This window comes from Pteropus medius, unplaced genomic scaffold (assembly GCF_902729225.1).
Source record: "Pteropus medius unplaced genomic scaffold, Ma_sr-lr_union100, whole genome shotgun sequence".
NCBI lineage: Eukaryota > Metazoa > Chordata > Mammalia > Chiroptera > Pteropodidae > Pteropus > Pteropus medius.
Genome location: NW_024354504.1, coordinates 1,249,980 through 1,259,186, shown reverse-complemented (window position 1 = coordinate 1,259,186; position 9,207 = coordinate 1,249,980).

Below are 9,207 nucleotides of genomic sequence, written 5' to 3'. Positions count from 1 at the left end.
TGTGGTGACAGCTTGTTACAACTGAAGAGCCAGTGTCGATACATCATTACGGACCGAAGTCCATCCTTTCCACCCCGGCGCCCCCTCGGCGGCGGCGTCTGTGGGGCTGGGCACATGCGTAACAACACGTGTCCACCCCTGTTGCACTACAGAGTCGATTCACTGCTCTGAAACCCTCTGTGCTCCCCCATTCATCCCCCTCCCCCCAAACCCTGACAACCACCGATGCTGCTACCTTTCCCGTAGATTCTCCTTCCCAGAATGCCAGGCGGGTGGCATCGACAGGATGTAACCTTTTTAGATTGGTGTTTTTCTTTTATTGCTGAATAATATTCTTTTGTCCGGATGCACCGCCGCTGGCCTGCCCATCGCCTCCTGGAGGACGCCCCGGTGGCCCTGGCCACGATGAGTGTCACTGCCCTGAGCGCCCGTGCGCAGGTGTCTGTGTGGACGGCGGTTTCGTCTCCTTGGGGAAAACACCTGGTTCCCTTTCACCCCCGTCGTCCGGGCACCCGGCACATGGCATGTGATCAGATGAGCTCCCCTTAGCACCCTGTCGGCACGACCGGTCAGCGACGGTAGCCTGGCCCTCCTGAGCTCCTCGCGCCGCGTGCGCAGGCCTGGTGTCCACTCACTTCTGGACGCTGCCGCCCCCAGGCCCTCAGGCACGTTGAGGAGCCCCCTGTCGTTCCTGACCTCGGTGGGTGTCACTGGAGACACCTGGGGTCGCTGTGGCTCTTCCCCTCCTTCACCCCCCACCTCGGGAGCCCAGGTCCCCGCAGTCCCCCGACGCCCCCACGTCCGTCACCCCTGCTCTCACCTCCATCCGTGCTCCCATCTGTCGGAAAAACCTTGCTGAACGCGACCCTGGCCTGTGTCCCCCCTGCCCCATAAACTCCTTCAGGTCACCAAGCTCCTCGTCCGGGCGGCTGCTGAGGGGGGCGTGAGGGCGTCATGGCTTTGTCAGGAGGATGGGCAGCCTCGTCCGGGGGTCCGCGTGGGGGCCGCAGGAGGGGCTCACGGCTGGAGTGTCACACAGTGACACTGCGTTTGAGCCCAGGTTCTTTGCACCTCGGGGTTGTCACGCTGGGCCGAAGGGGCCTCATCCCGGGCTGCACTCTGAGAGGTGGGAACCTGCTGCTCCAGCGTCGCTGCTCCCGGCCCAGCTAATGCGCCCCCGGCTGGGCCCAGCCCAGTGTCTGCGTAACGAGCAGATGTCCTGCCCGCAGCCCTGCTTAGCTTCCCAGGACCTGTCTGTGTGGGAGAGGGCCATGGCCTGGGGGCCTCGGGGCCTCGGGGGCCTCAGAACACTGCACTGCCTGTTTGGCCTCTTCTCGGGGACAGTGGGTCCCCCATGAGGACACTGCAGCCGTCACTGCTGTCCCTTTGTCACTGACTTCATTTAGGTGTGGGGCCGAGCCCTGAGCCCGTCAGCTCCGGCACTGCACCCCGGTTGCAGTCGCCCCCGTGTGCAGGGGGAGGCCGTCCCTCATGCCCCGCTTCTGGGGAGACAGTGAAGGCCATGCAGGCCCGGCCATGCTCCCGCGTGTGGGACGCCGGCTACGTGGGGGCGGGGCGGGCCGGGGACGCAGGTGTGCTGCCTGACAGGCAAAATCACTACTGAGCTTCGGGTGTCTCGCTTTCTTGATTAATCCTAAATAAAGAGTAAAAAGCTCCGAGTTAATGGCACTTATGTGCACATGAAAACTTAACATAGTCTAGAGAGCCCAGAGCTGTAGAAGAAGTCAGAAACATGAGGACAGGATGTGAGAGAGGACAGGATGTCTTGAGAGGAGGACAGGAGGAGGAAGGATGTGGAGGGGAGGATGGAGCATTAGAGAGGGGGGGACAGATGGGGGGCACAGGACGAGAGAGACCAGACTGGCAGGGGGAATGCCAGGACATGGGGAGGGGAGACAGGGCGTGGCTGATGGGATGTGAGGACCAGGATGTCGGGGCCCAGGACGTGGGGGGACAGGATATTGGGGACCAGACATGGGGGCCAGGGAAGAACTCGTGAGTTTTCCTGCTCGGCAGCTGGTTTTTTCAAACTGTCCAAGTTGATGGCCCAATTCACTTCTGAAGTCGCTGTGCAGGTTTCGGGAGATTTCGACGTGAGATTTTATGCCGTGAGAAAGAAAAACAGAACGGAACGTATGATCGTGATGGATCCTTCGACTTCTGTGTCTCAAATCGCCTTTGGGGATGAGTTACTCACAGGGACTCGTGCCGCTGCGCCTCACCGCCCAGTAAGCCTGTGGGAATGACGTGGGCGTCATCTTCATGTTGCCGTTTGCTGTTTCAATGGCTGTCTGGCTGCAGCGTCCCTCACATCCCTGTGCTGAGCGCCCTCTGTCCCCTGACGCCCTGCACGTCCCTCCTTCCAGGAGTTGGCCCTTCCTTCCTTTGCCGTGGTTTTGGGGGTGAGGCCATGAGCTTCTTGAAGACAGAACCGAACCCACCTTAGAATCTGCCACGGACACGCCTAGACGCAGGGCCCCCAGCCTGTCACCCGGAACGGAGGGCTGAGCGTTCCAATGAAATGCATGGATCTTGGAAATGCCCTGGGGCTGGTTTCACGAGTTTCGTCTCTTTATCCTGAGACTTTAACGGGAAACACCGCGTAAGCTGCGGCTCCCTGCGGTCCTCCAGCTGCCACTGGAGCACGCGGCCAGGGGCGGTGCCAGGAAGGCCCCCGCCTGGGGCCGGCGGCGGGGCCAGGACGCTGGGTGCTGGATGCTGGAGTAGCCGCCCCCACTCGCGCAGTAGGCAGCGGACAAACCCGCGGAGCAGGGGGAGCAGCGGCCTTGCCGACACCTGCCCGCCAGCTCCGCGGAGGCCCCTCCACCGCGCTCCATGCGGGAACGGCGTCCCTTTTGATGTCCCTGAGGACATGAGCTGTGTCCCTGCAGATGGCCATCATCCTCGAGGGCCCCTGGGGGGCGTCCGGCGTGTGACGAGGGACTCGGCCAGGCCGCAGTGACACCGTGGGAAGAGCACTGGCCCCGGTCTCAGCCAGCGCGGGTGTGCAGCAGCCTGAGGGGCGGCATCGTCACCAGCATCGTCTCCTCTGCAGCTCCTGGTGGCCCCGGTTGGGGGGACACCGCCGTCTCCCTCCGTAGCTGGGGGGCGGGGCGCTGAGAGGCTGACCGCTATGTGGAGGGTTTCACCGCCTCTGGGACACGCAGGGACACGACATGCTCCCGCGTGGGGCGTGGGGGCCCCCTAACCCGCGTGCCCCTCGCTGCGGCCTCGTGTTGGAAGGCAGGGAGGGGTGAACCGAGACCGGAGCTCGCGGGCTCGCGGCTGGGGCGGGGGAGGCGGGCGGGCTGCTCGTGGGAGTGGGCGTGGACGCACGTTCGAGGCTCTGCGCCCCCGAGGGTGCCGACCTGTGACGTTACGGGGGGGCAGTGTCAGCCTGAGGAGGGGGCAGCACCTCCGGCCTGAGGGCGGCTGCCGGAAACAGCGCCTGCGATGCGCGTGCCCGCGGGCGGGGCCGCACGACGTCGCGGGGTCCCTGCGTGTGGTGAGAGGGACAGCCGGCTTCTACAGCCAGCGCGGGGGACAGATTCCCTGGCTCGCCGGCCTTCCTGCCGTGTTCTCTGGGCGCTTGCTGGGCCGCGAAGCCCCTGTATCACCTACTCCCCCATCCCGTTTTTCCCAGCGCCCCGAGTTACAGCTGCGACCTGGGGCGTGGAGGAGCGCGCGGTGCCCGGCCCTTCCCGTCACACGGGGAGGGGACGTGGGTGGCCCGGGTCGCACAGCTAACTAGCTGTAGAGTCAGGCCGTGCGCTGTCTCCCGTGACTCCCCGTTGGGGGCAGGTCGTCCAGGGCGGTGCATGCGTGGGTGCCCGAGCTCATTCTGGATTCGGACTTGCACTTCAGTTTTCATTGTTAGATTTAAAGCAGTTAGCTCATTTCTTGGCTGATATTCAGAGATTTGAGACTAGAACCTGGGAGAAGACAACCCGATTTATGTTCATCTGTTTGTTTGTTTTGTCAAACCACTTAATTGAGATAGGATATGTAAACAGCCGTGCATTTTAAATGTCTACAACTCGATGGGTTTCGGGGTAAGTGCACATCTGTGAAACCATCACCGCCCCATCGAGGCCACACGCAGGTCCCCCTGCCCGCATCATTGCCGTGTGTGTGCATGCGTGTGCATGCGCGTGCGCACGCTAAGAACATGTGACACAAAAGCCAGCTGGGGCGCTGTGCTGTGCGCTGGATCAACAGCGCACGTTCATCCAGCTCATACGTTCCTTCTGTGCCTAATTCGTTGAGTTTTGTCACGAACGGATGTTGGATTTTGTCAGATGCTTTTTCTGCATCATGAGATAATCATTGGCCCTTTATCTTTTGTTCTGCCGTGCGGCGTGTCACGGTTATTGATTTCTGTGTGCCGACCGTGCTTGCACCTGGGGGAGCCTCGGGTGCCCGTGGGGTGTGCTGCAGCGTTTGATGCGCTAGTATTTTGTTGAGGATTTTTACGTCTGTATCCATCAGGGGTATCGGTCTGGTTTTCTTTTCGTGTGGTGTCCTCGTCCGGCTTTGCTGTCAGGGCCGTGCGGGCCTCCTGTGACTCCGGCAGCGTTCCCTCCTCTACCGTGTTTTGGACGATTTTGAAAGGGACTGCCGTGCATGCTTATTTCAGTCTGGTGGAATTCACCTGTGAAGCTGCCTGGCCCTGAGCTTCTCTTTGTTGGGAGGTTTTGATTAAGAGTCAGTCTTCCTACTCTGTGTTCATGTTTTCTGTTTTTTTTTTGTTTTGTTTTGTTTTTTCATGAGTCTGTCTTAGTAGGTTGTGCACTTCTAGTAACTTGTCCATTTCTTCTAGGGTTTTGAATTTGTCCGAGTGTAACTGGTAGTGGTCTCATGTGGTCCTCTGTATTTTTGTGGTATCAGTTGCAATGTCTCCTTTTTTATTTATAACTTTATTTATTTGAGTTTTCTCTTTTTTTCTGTTTAGTCTAGCTCAAGGATTGGCAATTTTATTTATTTTTTTCAAAAAGCAGACTGTTAGCTCATTGATCTTGTCTATTGTTTTTCTGGTTTCTGCTCTATTTAGTTCTGCTCTGATCTTTAGTCTTTCCTTCCTTCTTCAGTGCTGGGCTCAGTGCGTTTCTTCCTTTTTCGGTTTCTGGAGGTGTGAAGTCAGGTTGCTCAGTGAGCTCTTTCTCCTGTCTTAATGTGTTTCCGGTTCACTTTAGACGTCTCTGTGCCTGGCAGAGCGGTGGCACTGCGGACCTCTTACTGGGTGAAATAGACTTCATTCCTAAACCGATCTGCGTCTCTTATGAAACTGTAAGAAATTTTCAGAGAATACCGTTTAACAATGGAATGGCAACCATTAGACTTGCCTGTGGCAGGTGTTCGGGGCAGAGCGCGTGCGCCCTGTCACACGGGGCCGTGGCCAGGCAGTGTCGGAGCCATTCTCCCAGGAGACACGCACGGGGCTTCGGGGTGGTCTTGACACCGGGTCGCGACGCCTGTGGGACCCCGTCGGGCCCTGGAGAGCTCTCGGCTCCGCGCATGTGTTTAAACAGCGGCTGTAGGGGCATTCATATCCGGGGTACAGAACTGGGGTTTGGGGACCCCGTGTCTGTCCGCAGACCCCGGGAGGGGAATCGGGAGACGGGAGCCCGAGGCCCTGGCCCTGGTCGGCCCCTCTGGCCCCTGCAGCGTTGGGAAGGCCCCAGGGCCGGCTCAACGTTTCTGCAGGAACCCGAGGCCGTCCCGGCCCCCCAAGTCCGTGCACGCCATCTGCGGGGGGCGGCGGGGCCTTGAGGGGCCGGAGCCCTCTGTCTCCCTGACGGCCAGGCCGCGGCGTCCTCCTGCTGTGGGGACGAGTCCCCTTGCCCGCCGTGCGTCCTGGTCTGGACCTGTTCGTGCGCCCTCCTGACGCGGCTGCTGTGCTCAGATGCGCGTGCCGGGGGCACTGAGGGCCCAGCGGTGAGACGCAGTCCAGGTGCAGCCGTTGTGGGGGCCTCCCCGTCAGGACGAGGACCAGAGCCCGGCCAGGCCCGTCGCCTCCGAGCGTCCCGGACGCCCACGTGCAAGGTGTGGTCGGCGGTTCGGGTGCCATCCAGGTGCCACTGAGCCACCCTCTTGTCAAGCTGCCTGAACCCGTCCTCCTCCACACTGTCCCCAGCCGGTAGCCAAAGTAGCTAGCAGACCAGCCTCCGAAGAGGAGACGTCCCATTTGACACCCGCTTCCCATTCTGCAAAGTCCTTGCCTTAGACCTTCCTGCCACATGTAAGACACACGCGGGCTCAGAAGGCCCTGTACAGGGCGGCGGTGTCCCCAGCCCCGGATGGCAGGCGGGAGGGGCGGGGCTGGGGGTGGGACTGGGCCGGGCTCGGGGCCGGGCCGAAAGGAAGTGAAACGAGACCAGGCGGGGGGGCCCGAGGCGGGGGCGAGGAGCAGGGCAGGAGAGGCGAGGGAGCTTGGACCGGGCGAGGTGAGGCTGGCGGGGCTGGACGCGGGGCGGCAGTGGGCTCTCGGCCAGGCCCCGGGGCCCTGTCGTGTGACTTCTCCGAGCCTGTGCCATCCCTGGCGTCCGGAGGGTGAAGGTTGCTGCGTCCCGTTGGACACCACTGTCCAGCGAGGCCTCGCAGACCTGGGTTTTGTCTGCCATGCACCGTCGGCGTCTCTGGGGCAGGCGACGCAGCGGCTGTGTGCCTCAGTTTCTTCATTTGTAGAGTAGGGACAGTAGTGTCCACTTAGTCTGCAGGCTTGATCTTACAGTTAGTGACGAGAGCGTAGTGTCCGGCCGGACGCAGAGCCTCAGGAAGTGGCAGCGGCCTCACAGGTCCTAAGCACGACGTGCAGCTCACCCCGAACGGCGCGGGCGTAGGGGGGCCGACGTCCCGCGTGTGGTTTCCGACTCCCCCCAGAGCTCGGGTCGCCCCTGGGCACCCGCGGGGGACGGCTCCAGGACGCCCGGACCCCGCACCCGCGGAGGCTCGTCCGATGCACGGCTGGCCGCCCACGCTGCGGACTCCCGCTGGGTGCTCGCTGAGGGGAGTCTGCGCCCAGGCCCCGCGTCCAGGGCCCCGCTCACCCAGCAGCCAGCTGCGTTCTTGTCACCGCCGCCATCGCGGGGTGCATGGGAGTCACCGCCGGGAGGCGTCCAGGTTGCCCGGGCCATGGTCCCCCAGAACTCGCCGTGGGTCCCCGAGCCTGCGACTCCCAGCACGGCCACCGGGCTTCCCTTCCGCGCACGTCGTAGAAACGGCTGGCGGCGGGGTCCTGCCGGGTTCGTGCCTCGCCCCCTGAGCAGGAGCAGCCGGTGCAGGCGGGGCCCCAGCGCCGCCCCTGACCCCGCCTGACGGGTGGCGGCGCTGTGGGTGGTGCCGCCACATGCACCAGCTGGAGTGTGGGCACATGCAGACTCTGGTGGAGTGAGTGTGCCCACCCCCAGGGCCCTCCCCCATGCCCACCATCCCCACCCTCAACTTTGCTTCGTCCTTTTACCAAGGTGTCCCCGAGATGTGCGGCTTCTCCTTCGCCCCAGCCAGTGGTCACGGGCGCCTGAGCCCCAGCAGCCCAGCCCACCCTGGAGGACCTGCCACAGGGCCGGAGAGGCAGTGGAATGTGGGGTACACTGGGCCCTCAGGGGCCGGACATGGAGCAGGGTCACGGGCCAGGCACCTGTCCTCAGAGACTCGTGGAGGGGCAGCCTGTGCCGGGCGCTGGGTTGGGCTTGGGGAGTTCAGAAGAGTGTGACACAGTCCCGTCCTTGTCCCTTCGCAGACAAGGGATTCTCTCCTTGAGCAAAGTCCACGCAGGCTCCCGTGAGCTTTTCAGTGAGGCCTGAGCTTGTCTCCGCATCGGCCAGTCTGAGGAGACTCCTGCCGAGTCGGTTCAGCCAGGATCTGAGCCCCCTCCTCGCCTAATCCAGTCCCTCGCCCCTCGCCCAGGCGATGTCTGACCCCGCCGCCTCCGGCAGCATCCCCGCCCCCCTCACCCTGCTGTTTCCTCCTGGTGATTTTCCACCCACTGGCCCCACCATGCTCCTCGGCCGAAGTCCCCACTTGCCGCTGCTGTGATCGGAGTTGAGCCTGCTTCCGGACCAGTCCTCTCCTCCTCGTTTACTCCTGAATAAATCTGTTTTTGTCACTTTACCGTCCGGCCCTGGCTTTTCTTTGACACTGGGTGAGAGAGACAGACGGCTGAGAATGTAGATTACTTCCAAGTAGGATGAAAACAGATAAAAAATCGAGGGTTTCAAAAGAGATGAGCGACGTCGCTGGGCCAGAAGGCAAACACGGCATCCGGGGAAGACGCGTTGGGGCAGGAAACGGGGCTTCGGCTGAGTGGACGGCGTGACGCAGCCAGAGGGACTCGGGGCGGTGTCCCCGGGTTGGAGTGCGGGTGACAGACGAGGAAGGATTGGGTCGTGCAGGGCACAGGCTGGAGGGACGTCACTCCCTGAGCACCCGCCTGAGAACCGATTCCCGCGGGCGGCTGTCGAGTCCTTAGGAGCGAGCGGGTCTGTGGGGTCAGAGTGGGGTGCAGCGGGGTCGGGGGAGGACACCGGAGGCCAGAGCACCACACAGACCTCAGGCCGCTTCTCCTGAGAAGCCACGCACCCCAGTCCCCGTCGTGATAATAAGAAGGCGTCAGAATTCAGTCTTCATCTGTCAGCACCTCATCCCACCTCGTCCCATCTGCGAAACGCTGATAATTGGCGTTGGGGATTATGGCCAAGGCTCAGAAAAAGTGAACAAATGAGGTTTAACGAAACGTCAGTTTTCCATACGTTCATCGATCTGCTCTGAGTCATGCCAGGCAGCCGAGTAGCTCCCCCGAGACGGTCCAGTCCTCCCGGGAGCCACACTGAGCCCGCGTCCGAAACGGTAACCAGGAAACCAGCACCCTGCGTAAGCCGAGTCCCCTCACGTGTGACTCAGCACCTTCCCCTGGTCCTCCCTTGCGTACGTGAGACAGAGCTCTAATTCGTTCCTCTTTTCTTCTGTGTCCGAGCTCATTTATTTATTTATTTTTGGGGTTATAAAAGGAGAGGGGGACCCAGCCGCTGCCTCGGGGCCAGCTGAGGAGCAGAGCCTGGCTCCTCAGAGTGGGCCCTGCAGGCCGCAGCGCGAGGCCCGGCCGGCCGCCTGCCACTGCCTGCGCTGCAGCCCACTTGAGCTGCCAGCCACAGTCAGCTCGGCAATTGTGCTTACAGGACGCTGGTGGCA